Below are 15,288 nucleotides of genomic sequence, written 5' to 3' on the forward strand. Positions count from 1 at the left end.
CGGTGCCTGTAATGCCAGCACTTTGGGAGGCCGAGGCAGGAAGATCAGTTGAGGTCAGGAGTTCGAGACCAGCCTGGCCAACATGGCGAAACCCTGTCTCTGCTAAAAATACAAAAAATTAGCCAGGCGTGGTAGTGAGCACCTATAATCCCAGCTACTTGGGAGGCTGAGGCATGAGAATCGCTTGTACCCGGGAGGAAGAGATTGCAGTGAGCTGAGATTGTGCCACTGCTCTCCAGCCTGGGTGACAGAGTGAGACTCTGTCTCAAAAAAAAAAAAAAAAAAAAAGAGAGAGAGATAGAGAATGTAGAGGAATGGAACCATTATATTACATATCCAAAAAGGGGACAATCCACTTTTTGGTTTAGAACATGACATGTTGTCTTCATGCCAAGCCATCCTTTCCAAATTGTGTTCTATTAATTTAATCTTATGATTACTTTGTATTGATTGTCTAAAGCCCTCACCAATTTGCGACAGTAAAATGCACCCTGGAAGGATGTTAGGTTTAGGAGAGATGCAAGTTGATACCACCGGCCACTGGCCACCAGGTCTCCATTCACAGATAACAGATTTTTGTTTCCATTATCAGTTGACAAATAACAGCTATGTGATTGACTGGGTGAAAAATAAATTTATTGTAGCGTGTTAGTTGCACCATTTCACTCCCTTTATATTTTTAAAGCAAAGATTAAAGTTCAAAAAGAAGCCGCATTTGGTGTTTTTCACGTCTGATGGTAAACTCCCTGAGGACAGAGACAGTTGGTTTCCTGGGAGAAAACCCCATGGCTTATCACCAAACAGCGTGCAAACAGTAGGTGCATGGGTGGGGAGGCCTCAATAGTGTCACATACAAAGAAAGGAGTGAAAGCCTGACATAAATTATCTTCCTTATCCAAAAAGCAAAGCTATCCTATGCAGAGGAAAATGGAGCTGAAACAAGTATGTCTCTTTCCTTCTTTGTATCCCACGACTGTAACCACAGGTGTGGCTCTTAGGACCTGTGGAGTCATTCACTGTCCAGAGGCCACGTAGGCTCATTCCTTGTTAGAATAAGGTTGCCTGTGCAGATGGCTGGTCCTGTGTGCAGGCATCTGGGCTCTCGTCTCCCAGGAGGGGAGGATGGGGCTGCCGTTGCTGTTGCCATGGCCCCGTGCAGTGTTTCCATAACACAGCCGGCCCACATCCCAAGCAGGCCAGCTTGGACAGTTTGCCCTGCATGATGCGAGACAGGCTGGAGAGGGATCAAGGACCCTTTGGGATTGGAATTCTGGGTTTTGCGTGTGAGAGTTTAACTCGGCAAAGACCAGGCCAAGTACATGAGTGCAGGCCCAAGATCCAAAAGGGAAAGTCCTGAACGCCCCCTTCCCCCTGTCTTTTCGGCGGGGCTTTGGGAGTTTGCAGGGTGTTCTGAATGTTTGGGCCTCAGGGATTCTCGCGTCCGGGAGATTCCAGGAGCTGTAGGGGGTGGAATGCGAGTAGGAGGAGAGGTGAGTAATGACCGGTGGACCCGCATGGGCTAACTCTTACGGTTCAAGGGTTCAGGAAGAGATTTGCAAACGTCTCTACTCTACTTTGTCTACAAAAGAACACAAAGGAATTCAGAAACTTAATTTGAAGTGGAGTTTTTGGGGATTTTTTACTTCTTGGCAGTGGTAGGCTACCCACCATCTGGGACCTGTATGTGTCATTGAAAAGAGAGTCCCCTCTGGCATGAGTGGAGTGTGGTATGCGTGGCCTGGAATCCCTGGGTGGCCTGACAGCCCGTTTTAATCAGCAATTCTACTGGAGTTCCAGTGATCCAGGGAACAAAGTTCACCACTGCTCCTTACTCAGAACTGGTGATAACGTTGACAGGGCTGATGGGAATCCTCCTGCTGGCTGCAAACTCCACCTGCAGCAGAGACGGGGCTTCTAGGGAGACAGGGTCAGTGTGAGTGAGTGCTGCTGGGTTTGCCCGGCTGCTGGAGTGGGTGTGCTACTCCTCAGTGTGCAGGGGGCATCCTCTGCCCCAAACCGACCCCATCTCATCTTCCCTTGCTGATTCCTCCTGGCTGCCTCCATGATCCGTCCTACTTCCCAAAACAGAGAAGATATCTAAATATCATTTTTCAACTTCCCCAGCTGGTAAATGATGAAATTATTATATACTTGCCTTTCTTATCTTTCTACCAAACAGTAGGTTCCTTGAAGACAGATGTCATTATCATTCCTGCTTATGTTCATGTCCCCTGATTAACAGGCTTTGTGCTTACCTAACAAGTATGTGGCACGTATCTGTTTAAATAGCATAAAACAAATATCTCAGTGTTTGCAGTAGTGGACATATACCAGTAAAGTGTCAAGGGTGCCATTTCAGAATCCCTTAATCTTCCAGCAACTTTTTGGTGACCACAAAGATGGTGTTTTGCCTGTGATGCCCCACTCTCCTAATATACTATATGGAATAATGACTTTCTATATCCGTAATCAATATTTACTTTGAATGTCAGTAGGTTGAGTTAGTAGTTTGATTCTGGTCCCTTGTTTACTCTGATGCAATCCCCTGTAAGAAGGACCTGACAAAGTGCCTGGTGAATGGGATTCGGTACATGCCAGTACCTTTTCTTTCCCTGCTAATGCGAACTTAGCAATAAGCACTCACAGAAGTGAGAGTCTAGAGCCTTGGTTATTGGCTGTGACTCTGCCATCACGCTCAGGTGATCATTAAGACATCATTTGGTAGTATCTTTCCTCTGGCAAGAGGAAGAGATGGCTGTTTTTGCATAGGGATAAGATATTATCTTTAAAGCACTTTGTCATCCCAGAAGAAAAGTGTACTCTAAGACCCTGGAGCAATACCCCATTTCTCTACTGTTATTAACAAAATAAATGTGTGTCTGGCACAAGGACTTACACTTAGCAGATAACTCGCAAACTATCAGTGTAGTGGTGCGTCATTTTTTGGCCACTTGGTCTTTTTGGGCAAATGCCCAACTGTGGAGACTCCCCCCACTTTACCAGTCCTGCCTCCACGTGGGAGCTTTGGCAGGGTTTATTTCTTGAGGCCAAGTCTCAACAAGTTGAATAGGAAAGCTTGGCAGCCCTAAGCTTCTTTTTCGTCTTCCCTGGGGCACGCTCCTATGAGCATGTTAGGAAAGAGATTTTTAGGACAGCATTTCAGTCTCGGTTCTTTGGTCTTTTTAGTTAAAGCTCCACGGCCCTGATTTTCAGATGGACATAGTTGTACCAGCTAGAGCTCATAGAGAAGATTTAGACATTTGCTACTCCAAGCACAGTCCACAGGCATCTGTGTGGGCCTCCCTTGGGGGAGTGTTGGAAATAGAGGATCTCAGACGCATGCCCCTCCCCCAACACCAGAATTGACCTAGCACCACATTCTCCAGGTGACTCACGAGCACTTGCACCTTTGAGAAGACTGATGGAGACAAACGCCCGGGAAGCCATCTGCAGACCCTGGAAAGGGGGTGTGCACTTCACCCAATCAGAGGCAGTCGTTTGGCTCAGCATCACAGAAAACAGATGTATTAGTCCATTTTCACATTGCTGATAAAGACATGCCCAAGACAGGGAAGAAAAAGAGGTTTCATTGGACTTACAGTTCCACATAGCTGGGGAGGACTCAGAATCATGGTGGGAGGCGAAAGATATTTCATACATGGTGGCGGCAAGAGAAAATGAGGAAAATGCAAAAGCGGAAACCCCTGATAAACACATCAGATCTCGTGAGACTTATCTGCCACCACAAGAACAGTATGGGTGAAACCACCCCCGCGAGTCAAGTCATCTCCCACCAGGTCCCTCCCACAACATGTGGGAATTACGGGAGTACAACTCAAGATGAGATTAGGGTGGGGACACAAAGCCAGACCATATCAATGGAAAATTCCAGAAGGATATGGAAATAGGGTGTAGTTCCAATGCAAGTTTCACCATAGAAGCTACTACGCTTCTTCAGCTGCAGATCTGGGGCAGATCAACCATCTAATTAGGCCCTGCCAAGAGGGTGCCTGGGAAGGAAGGCCATGGCAGGCAGGAGGAAGAGGAAAGAGAGGGTGCAAATTATCTTCCTATAAATGTTCAAGTAACCTATATGCATTATAAGATTTCCAGGCACTACGTAAGAGCATAAAGTAAGCACCGGACATGAGTTGCCTTCCTCCGAGATTGTACTCATCATATGGAATTGATTAAGAGCACAGACTGTCATTGTTTGAACCCAGCTGTAGCACTCCCCAGCTGTGTGATCTCAGGCAAATTATGTAACTTCTCCCTGCCTCCATTTCCTCAGCTGGAGATAACAGCAGGGTTGTTGTGAGGGTTCAGCTTTGACGTGTGTAAAGCACTTTCACACCATGGCAGCCCGTCAGTCGTATGAGTTGGCTGTTCTCATTCTAACACTTTCATGATTTTCCACGTTTAAAACTTGGATCCATTTGGCATTTCAGTATAAGGAGCGGGGTAAAGAATTACGGATGTGTCCCCCTCCTCCAGTGGTTAAATGGTTATCCAGTAATCCCAACATCATTTATCAACTAATCTCTCTTTCCACCTGTCTTATGGGTTGAATTGTGTCACCTAAAAATATGTGTTAATGTCCTTCCCTCCAGTAACTCACAATGTGACCTTATTTTTATTTTATTTTTATTTATTTTTTTTTTTTGAGACACAGTCTCACTCTGTCATCCAGGCTGGAGTACAGTGGCATGTTCTTGGGTCACTGCAACCTCCCCCTCCTGGGTTCAAGAGATTCTCATGCCTCAGCCTCCCCAGTAGCTGGGACTACAGGCATGCACCACCATGCCCAGCTAATTTTTTAATATTTTTAGTAGAGATGGGGTTTCACCATGTTAGCCAGGCTGGTCTTGAACTCCTGGCCTCAAGTGATCCACCCATCTCAGCCTCCCAACATGCTGGGATTATAGGCGTAAGCCACGGCACCCAGCTGGGAATGTGACCTTATTTAGAAATAGGGTGGTTAAAAATGTAACTAGTTGGCCGGGTGCGGTGGCTCACGCCTGTAATCCCAGCTACTCAAGAGGCTGAGGCAGGAGAATCGCTTGAACCCAGGTGGCAGAGGTTGCAGTGAACCGAGATTGCACCACTGCGCTCCAGCCTGGGTGACAGAGTGAGACTTCATCTAAAAAAAAAAAATAATAATAAATAATAATTAGTTAACATGAGGTCATAATGGAGTAGGTTGGGCCCCTAATCCAAGATGACTGATGTCTTTTAAGAAGAAGAAAAAAACACAGGGAAAATAGCCAGGTTAAAAGAAAGGCAGAGACTGGAGTGATGTGGCCACAAGCCAGGGAATGCGTGGGGCAACCAGGAGCTGGAGGAGGCAGGAAGGATCCTCTCTAGAGGCCTCGGAGAAAGCACAACCTTGCCAACACCTCAATTGCAGACTTCCGGCCTCCAGACTGTGAGATGATCAATTTCTGCTCTTTTCAGCCTCTGCGTTTGTGGTACTTTGTTTTGGCAGCCCTGGGAAGCTAATGTAACATAGAATGGATATGTTTTTTCTTGTTTGGGTCTGGTTGCCTATTCCTCTGTTTTAATGATATGTTTTAATGATCAATAAGTCCAGTTCAAATGTAGGAGACATTGAACCTTCCCATTATTCCCAATAGAAAGTTTTTGAGATAAAATTAGACACTTTGATACCAAAAGTGCCAAATCAGGAACTGTGACTGGCCACTGTAAAAACTCGTATTTTCCTGAGAGTCTGTGTCTCTGGCAGCTCCACTTCTCACTCCACGGCCTCAGACACTGAGATGCTTTCCACCGTGACACTCAGATAAGGATGTAACGTCTCAGCTGCCACAGCTCTCATGAATTGTAGAGGTTTATAAAACTTAGTGGGATGCAGCTGCACTTATTAATAAGCGCTATCCATGGCTAGAACCAAAGACTGTGTGAGTGGAAGATGAAGTCTTCATTCCTTGGCTTATGACAACGTTAACTGTTTTTTAAGGACCACTGGTGGAAGTGGTGAAAGAAAGCACCAATGCCAGGTTCTATTTTACTTGAGTAAAGAAAATCAGATTAAAATAATGAGTGACAATCCAGGACCTCGGACGCTTCCTGGGGGAGCTGTCCACAGGGCCTCACTGTGAGGCCTCCTCAGTGGCATAAATAGGGCTGCATTTCATAGCAGCCAAGTGTCAGGAAATATGCTTTTAATTATCATTTAAGATGTAACCTGTCAGAGGTATTAGTATCACTCGTGTTTAATGAGAACTGATTTTCAGATTGCATTACCCAGGAAGCCCAGGATAATGGAAACCCCCAGTTCTTTCCTGAGACCTCAAGTCACCACCATGTCGCTCTGTGCCAGTGCTCACCACATCAGCAGCCACCAGACATCTGATCTGCCCACATGCAGCCCAGGCAGAGGCCTGCTTAGCCTTAGAGTGATTGCTGATGAATGAGATTCCACAGAGCTGAGCCTGGCTCAGAGTTTTATTGCAAAGTGAGGGAATCCCAGGGAAAGCTAATGAGGGGTTGAGGTTTTCAGTGTGGCCCACAGACTGGCCTCATCAGTGCAAGGATGCAGTGTAGAAACGATGTGTTGATGGGGAGAGCATCCATTTGAGCCATGCCCACCTCTGGCTTGGTCTTCCGCTGGTGTCCTGACCTTTCTGAAATAGTCAGGCAAGTCCTGGAGAGGGAGGCCAGCGTGGGAGAGCAGCGGGTGGCGTCGGGAAGGAAAAGATCTTGCCCAAGTTTTTCCCAGTCTGAAGTCATCCCTCTACCACCCTTGAGGTTTTATTGCCATAAACTTATACTACCCTGACAATGATTGACAATATTTTCCTCGAAGTGGATTTAGTAAACTTTATAAGTTTGTTATGCAAAAAAGACTTAAATCACTACTGTAAGCCTGTTGGTCTCACTGGTTTGCAAAACGAAACGTTTCTCAGTTGCAGATGGATATCGTGGCCTGCTGATGGTTTTGGAGCCCAGGTCCAGACATTTCTTGATTGAAGTAGACATTCAAGAAGTGTGAAATGCACAGTCAGAAAATCTGGGACTTCTCTTTTTCCTTGACAGAATCAGGATTGAAAAATGATTCAGCGGGGAATAGCTTCTTTACAGTGAGAGCCCGTGTTATTGATTTTTGTGTCTGTATACAACCTAAAAGAATGGAGGCGTGTGTCCCTCTCTTGCGGAAACAATGATATCATCCATGTGTAATTAATTATGTGGGGCCCATGTTGGAAGACTGTGTAGCCAGCTCTTGGCTGTCGAAGCACTGACTACATGGATTTAACCTGCCATTGACAGTGGCGCCATTTTTCTGGTCCTCCAGAGGAACATAAACCTGTCCATTTTACTCATCTTGAAGGAGTTTTGGCAAAACATGTATTAGGGCAGAAAATGAAACCTCACTAGAGCTCCCTTTGCACTGGAAGGCTGGAGGAATTTCGTGGACTTGGAGGCTCTGCCCTGTGCTCCACGGCCACGAGCCCTTAAGTGTTGTCTCCACAGCATTTGCATTTGCTGTCCTCAAAGCCCCGCTCCTCCCTCTCCCGTCGCTGTCCTCAAAGCCCTGCTCCTCCCTCTCCCATACACGATTTTGAGCTATATCCTTAATATCCAGGTTCCTTTGTGTTTCCTGGTAATGGGTAGAAGTGCAAGGGGATTTCAGCTCCCAAGAGACAGGGTTTCCCCGTGCCTAAGACCCCAGGATTGATGCTACTCTGTCATCAAGTGGTGACTGTGACTCTTCCCCCCGCAACCTCAGGAGGTTTTTTTGGACTTCATCCCAGATCCTGAGCTGGAGCTGGTCCTGGGATGCAGAGCGTGCCTGTCCTAGTGAACTGAAGTGTCTCCAAAAGGGTTCCTGAAAACAGATCAAAGTTGCCCAGCCAGGCATGCAGGCCAGGGCAGGAAACTGGCCTTGGGGCCACCTCCGCTCAGGATGGGGTGGAGGCAAACAGACTTGTGCGTCATCCTTCACAAAGAAGGTTCTCTCAGATATTTGGATTTCCTCGAGGAGCCCTCAAAGCAATAAAATAATATGTCCTTCAGACTGAGAACACTGACCGTGTCTGCAAGGCAGAGGGGGGCGCCGCATGAGGTCTGCATCTCAGAGGCTCCAGGCAGGAGTCTGGCTCTACTTGTTTTTCAGAGTATTCTCTGGGAGGCACACACCTTTCCCATTTTCTGGTGTGCCCGGCAATAGGACGTCGTGTTGTCTTTCCTGAGGGTCGGACAGACGTTCGCTTGTGAGGGTAGGATCCTGCTCCCTTCGTAGTAAGCAGAAAATCCAGTCATATTGCACTATGGGGGCCCAATCTTTTTCTACTTTGGTGAAATGTCCTGAATCTCACCTCTGAGAATACCTTTCTTGCTGTGTCCTGGCATAGCTTCCTGAAACTGTCGGAAGAGGTCTTTTATTCCTTATTGACAATCTGGAAATAGGGCTCTTTTGAAAACCTTTTTTTGTTTTTCCACAGGAAAAAAAAAAAACCCAAAGAAGATAAAACACTCAATTAAAAAGAAATAGACTCTTTGTGGCCGTCTATATTTTCCAAGGTTTCATGTTTTTAACAATGAATATGTATTATTTTGCAATTGGATACAAGCTGGGCTTTGTTTGTAATTGACAACAGAGGGCTATCAGCCCAGCTACCACTGGAAGCAGAGTGGTATTTCAGAGTTTGTTTTCTCTCCCCACCATCTTTGGGGCGTCTGCTTCATGTAATTCCCACCCAGAAGCTCCCCTAATGAGGGGTGCTCATTCAAGGTCTCCCACAAGGAACAAAGCATTTTCACATTTTTCAAAGTCCGTTTCATTGTTGAAATATTATAATAGAAAGCAGGATATATTTGCACTGTAATTTTAGAAGCAATTTTGGAAGTAGAAACATTTTGTGGGTCTCATCTCATAGACCTATGTCCATCCAGGAACTTCCTATCTTTCTTTTAAAAAAGATGTCAGGTTTGTCAAAGATCAGATGGTTGTAGATGTGTGGTGTTATTTCTGAGGCCTCTGTTCTGTTCCATTGGTCTGTATGTCTGTTTTGGTACCAGTACCATGCTCTTTTGGTTACTGTAGCCTTGTAGTATAGTTTGATGTAGTATAGTCAGGTAGCATGATGCCTCCAGCTTTGTTCTTTTTGCTTAGGATTATCTTGGCTATAAGGGCTCTTTTTTTGTTCCACATGGGGGGAAAGGGGAGGGAGAGCATTAGGACAAATACCTAATGCATGCAGGGATTAAAACCTAGATAATGGATTGATAGGTGCAGCAAACCACCACGGCACATGTATACCTATGTAACAAACCTGCACATTCAGCCCATGTATCCCAGAACTTAAAATTTAAAAAAAAATTTTAAAGAAAAAATTTTTTTAAAAAAAGAAAAAATGTAAAATTATTGATACAATGATCTGACGTTCAGGTCATCATTTGGTCCATTTTGATTATTTTGAATGATGACAAAGACCAGTTATTAAGACATTTTTTCATCAAGTTTTAGCTTCTTGCTGTGGGAGGGGGGGTCGTAGTGTTCTGGGTTTATAGATGAGAATGGGAGGTCCCAGGGACACATGTGGTGGAAACTTTGCCTTCACTGGAGTGTCAACCCAGTCATGCCCTTTAGGCTGGATCAGAAAAGCAGAGATTTGAAAAATTATGCTACATGGCTTCTGTGCAATCATTTGGGTGACTTATTAAGAAGGATGGGAGCAGGTGCAGTTTGCAAGGATTTCATAAGGGGAATCTCATTAGCAGGAGAGGAAGGAGAAGAGAAGACCTACCCTGTCCCATCCTACAGAGAAACTAGATATTGCCCTTCAGAATTTATATTTTGGGTTCTGTTATCCATTTGTGCTTTTTCATTTTGCCTCTGGCCTCTCAGGAAACGAAGACAGCCCCTGTTTAAGGATCAAGGCCCCCACATTGAGGAATGGAGGGTCCCCTTTCTCTCACTGAGGGCCTAGACAGATGGTCACCATCTAGGGGCCAAGCTGAACCATGTGTCTTCAGCATCCTGGCAGCACGCACAGCTCTGGGGACCCAGCCCATCCCAGGCTGTGCCCTGATGGAATGGGCTGGAAGCTTCTGGGAGTGCCAGTCTGGGATTTCCCTGGCCGTCTTCCCTGTGTCCTGCTCAGCCTCTGAGGATTTTTGTCAGAGAGTAAAGAACTCAGAAGGCTTTTTAAAATTGTGCTAAAATATGCACAACATAAAGTTTATCATTTTAACCATTGTTGTATGTTATTCTTTGAGTGTAGTTAGTGCATCAATACTCACAAGTAGGTTTTGTCTGTAATTTTCACTCATGCAATTTGTCAGATTTTACTATCACTATGATGCTCACTTTTTTATTGTAATAAAACCATATAACATAGAATTTACCATCTTAACCTTTTTTTTTTTTTTTGAGACAGAGTCTCACTCTGTGGAGTGCAGTGGCGCGATCTCGACTCACTGCAACCTCCGCCTACTGGGTTCAAGCAATTCTCCCACCTCAGCCTCCCAGGTAGCTGGGATTACAAGTATCCACCATCATGCCCAGCTAATTTTTCTATTTTTGTAGAGACGGGGGTTTCGCCATGTTGTCCAGGCTGGTCTTGAGCTCCTGATCTCAGGTGATCTGCCCACCTGGGCCTCCCAAAGTTCTGGGATTACAGGTGTGAGCCTGTACACACCTGCCCCATCTGAACCATTTTTAAGTGTACAGTTCAGTAGCATTGAGCACATTCACACTTTTGTGCCACATATCTCTAGAACTTTTTTGTCATTTAAAATGGAAACTCTGCACCCATTAAACGGTAACTCTCCTTTTTGCTCTCCTTGAAATCACTGGCCACCACCATTGCACTTTCTGTCTCTATTACTACTCTAGGGACCTCACATACATAGAATCATGCAATATTTGTCTTTTGTGACTGGCTCATTTCACTCAGCATAATGTCCTCAAGGTGCATCCATGTGGTGGTATGTATCAGAATTTCCTTCCTTTCTAAAGCAGAATAATATCCCACTGTCTGTATCTATTCATACTATATCTGCTTACCATTTTTCCATCGATGGACTTTGGGTTGCTTCCACCTCTTGGTAACTGGAGGAATGCTGCTGTGAACTGTGAACACAGGTATACACATCTCTCTCCAAGGCCCTGCTTTCAGCATCCTTCGTATATAATTTATTAGATGAGAAGCACATTCACGTGGTTTTATGTGGATCCCAAGGACTGAGATTAACCACACACGTTTCAGTGACACCAAGAAGCGCTGTCACCCCAATCTCCAGGCCTAGAAAGGGAAATGTGGGGCGTTTGTGAGGCTGGCTGCGATCTCCCAAGATGTTTCTCACCAGCTTGTCTGGGGGTTGGTCGGCAGCCAGCAATGTCCCAGCACAGGGGCCAATCCCAGGGCTCTGCTCATGGCCACAGCGGTTCAATGAGTGGCATCCTGGACCTGGGCCCTCCCTGCTGCCAGGCCCACTCCTTCCCTCCTCTTCTCACCCCTGCATCAGGGCCCTGCATGCTGCGGCCTCCCCCTGCAGACCCCCCAAGTCCCCGGAGCCAGAAGCTGAGCCGCCCAACCTTGGGGGTCCTGAGCAAATTGGGCCTCCCTCTTCTGCCTCTCCAGCAACACAGCCCGCCACCCCATCTCCCAGCACCCCTCCCCGCATGCCCTTCCCTCTCCACAGGGTGCTAAAGTTTCCAGGCTGGACAGTGGTGTGGAAAAGGTGCCTCCGGGTTTATCAGAGTTCATCGGACTGTCTCACAGCAGGCGCCAGGCTGGCAGCATCGCCTCGACTTGAATTTCAACCGTTTTCTCTGCTTAACACCTCCCTGGGCCATCCCTCCACCCCCTACATAATGAGCTCCATTCTTTCCCAGCTCTCAGTGGCGACAGCAGCCAAGCCCTACCGCACGGGGACAGGAATTGGCTGTACTTAACCTGCTGGGTTTCTCTCTCCCTTTCTTACCCGTCTGTTCAGCTGTAACCGTAGCAGGCCCCGCCAAAGAGGGGCGCCAAGGTGTTTGCTTCAGGGAGGACCTGAAGCAATTGGTCCCAGCTGGGAGCCAATCACTCAGGCCTGGCTCTGTGCTGACCGTGTGGTCAGCGGCGGGTCACTGGGTGTGAGCTTCCCTGTGACCCCCTAAGCAAGAAAGAATAGGCTCGCCTCTCCCTGACCTCACAGGGAGGTCTTGAGAACTGCTTTGGCCTAAACGTTAAAGTCCTGCAGAGGGAAGTAATTGAAGAGTTGTGGCCACAGGAGGTCAAAAACCAAAAAACAATCCTGGATATTGTGCCCAAAACTCTGCTCACTGCAAGGGGTGGGCCGTTGGCAGTAACCCGGGAGTGCGGGTCATTCCAGGCCCCCAGCTGGATGAATTAGGCCTAAGTCATAGCCCGAGGGCCGGAGGCTTGGCAGGACAGCCTGGCTGCCCCAGGACACAGCAGCAAAGCACCCTCCATGGTGGAGGCTTTAGAAGGAGATCGCGTGGCTCAGGACCTCCACCTGGGAGTTAGCCTTTTTCTTTTTTTAAGAAAGAGAGTTGGCTGGGCACAGTGGCTCATGCCTGTAATCCCAGCACTTTGGGAGGCCGAGGCAGGCAGATCACTTAAGGCCAGGAGTTCAAGACCAGCCTGAGCAACACAGTAAGACCCCATCTCTACAAAAAACAAACAAACAAAACAAAAATTAGCTGGGCATGATAGCACACACCTGGGGTCACAGCTACCTTGGAGACTGAGACACGAGGATCCACTGAGTCCCAGAGGTCAAGGCTGCAGTGAGCCATGCTCACACCATTGCACTCCAGTGTGGGCAACAGAGGAAGGGCACATCTCAAAGAGACAGAGATTGTGAGAGAGACAGAGAGAGAGAGAGATGAGTCCCTCGATTTCATATTTCATCAGATGCTCAAAGTGTCCAGGACTCAAAGGGGCTAAGCCTCTCATCTGCCAGGGTCCCTTTGGCTCCTGCTCCCTGGTGATCTGTAACTTGCCACTCCTTCCTCCCATCGCCCTTTGCCCTGCACTCTGCCCTCCAGTACCAGGTGCCCTGGTCGACATGAGCCAGCAGGCCAGAGGTATGGGATCTACACCATCTCCCAGACAACGGGCACAAAAGAACGAACGAGTAGGGCACAGGGTGGGGGGCACCCGCCTCGCAGGGGAAACTCAGCTCAGGAGGCTTCCAGCGATCCTCAGTGAACCTCAGAAACTAATGACCCTTCCCAAGGATGGGCAGTGCTGGATTCGAAGTGGCTTCGTTCACCTGGGTAGCGCTGCTGACCGAGGATGTGCAGAGGAAGAATGACTTGGAAACTTTTCCAAAACGACATCCCCTCTGGGTCCTGGGTTCTCTGCGGCAACCCCCGCCCCCCGCCACTCCCCTTCTCTCCAACCCACAGGAGCTCATCCGCCGTGCCCAGGCCCCATCTCGAGTCTACCTTCCCCTCCTTTCTTTCTCGCTGGCTGCCAAACGTCCATGTTCTCCCCAGGACTTGCTTATCTCCTCTGCAGAAACCAGGGCGCGTTCCCAGCACAGCGCAGGATAACTGACAGGGAGAAAAGGAAGTTCCCCAGCTTCCACCTGCACCGCTGTGCCAGGTGTGGCCGGTGGCTCATTAATCACATCCACAGCTGCATTGTCTAGGCCTCTCCCAAGAAGACAGGTGACATGGAAAAGCCACTCATATGCATGTGAGTTCTGTCTCTCTTTATTTCATCCCCAGTTGTGGAGTGGTGCCCACCCCACCTCTGCCCCACAAGAGGCTCTCCACCCCCAACCCCAGCTCCCCAGATATGTTTCCCGTCCTTCCAGCTCACAATGATTTACTTCAGAAAGCTGCTGATTACGAGATGTTTCCGAGGATGTCATGTCTAAGGAAAAGGGAGAAACGTGAACTTGGAGCCGACCTGTGGTCTCTGGGCTTCCTGGGGTCTGAGGCATCAAGAGAGCAAACGTGGGCCCAGCAGAGAGGCCTGGCTGCCTGGCCAAGGCTTTTCCACTGTGGGCCCCACACTCTTCCCCTCTCTAGCCAGGTTTCTTTCCAAAAAAAAAAAAAAAAAAAAAAAGCCTTGTCCAACAATGAACACTTGGAAGGGGCTGGTGGACTTCCTAAGGTGGCCCCGCCACGTCCACCCATCAGGAGTCCCTGCCCACGCCCATCCTGGCCATTGGCAGAAGCAGCACAACATGGGCTACCACAGACGCCACTTTTAGACAGAAATAGGCAGCTCCGAAACCACTGCTTCTGGAGGTGAAGAAAGGCCTGGGATGCGCAGGGGGTAGAAACAAGTGGGATCCTGGACTCAGGTGCAGCAGCCCACGGCAGTCACTGTAGACGCTGCTCTTGTTTAGTCCAGAGCCTCCCAGAGTCATGAAAAGAGGAAGGGCCTCGCAGCCAGGCCAGCCTGATCCCGCACATTAGCTCTGTGATGAGCGCAGGGGATGACTCTTCTATACAATTTATTTTCCTTTTCCTTGGAGAGTTTTTGTTGTTGTTGTTGTCGTTGCTTGAGACGGAGTCTCGCTCTGTCTCCAGGCTGGAGTGCAGTGGCGCCATCTTGGCTCACTGCAACCTCCGCCTCCCAGGTTCAAGCAATTCTCCTCCTTCAGCCTCCCAAGTAGCTGGGATTACAGGCATGCGCCACCATGCCCAGTTAATTTCTTTGTATTTTTAGTAGAGACGGGGGTTCACCGTGTTGGCCAGGATGGTCTCGATCTCTTGACCTCGTGATCCACCCGCCTCAGCCTCCCAAAGTGCTGGGATTACAGGCGTGAGCCACCGTGCCTGGCTGAGAATTTTTATGATAAAGAAAAAAGTTATTAGATTAAATGCTCCTAGACATGTTTCCCCTCCAATGCTGGCCGGTGCTGTAAGACCCAGATCCAAGGCCAACTCCTCTTGCACCCCAGATAGCACGATTTCTTCCTTTTGAAGCCCCCGTCCTTTTACCAGAACCTCTCTATGACAGGCAGCTGTCCACCTCTTATCATAACTAATTACACAAAACATTATCTCCAGGGAAGGAAAGGAGGCATGCTCTGTCCCCTGTACATAGTCAGTGCCCACTGAAGATTAGTTGAATGAATGAATAAGTGAATGTGTTTGTTTTGAAGCATTTTCTCTGCTGGGAAAATTGCATGAACAATTTAGAATGCTATTGTCATTCAGTAATACACACAGTTTTATTCTATGTTATCTTCATCATTTAATTTCCAAAGTGCTCCATTTTAGTTTCCCGGGCAGACAGATGAAGAAATTGAAAGGATAAGCAGTTGCCTACAAGTTCTAGAACTTTCAGC

Source organism: Pan troglodytes, chromosome 8, assembly GCF_028858775.2.
Source record: "Pan troglodytes isolate AG18354 chromosome 8, NHGRI_mPanTro3-v2.0_pri, whole genome shotgun sequence".
NCBI lineage: Eukaryota > Metazoa > Chordata > Mammalia > Primates > Hominidae > Pan > Pan troglodytes.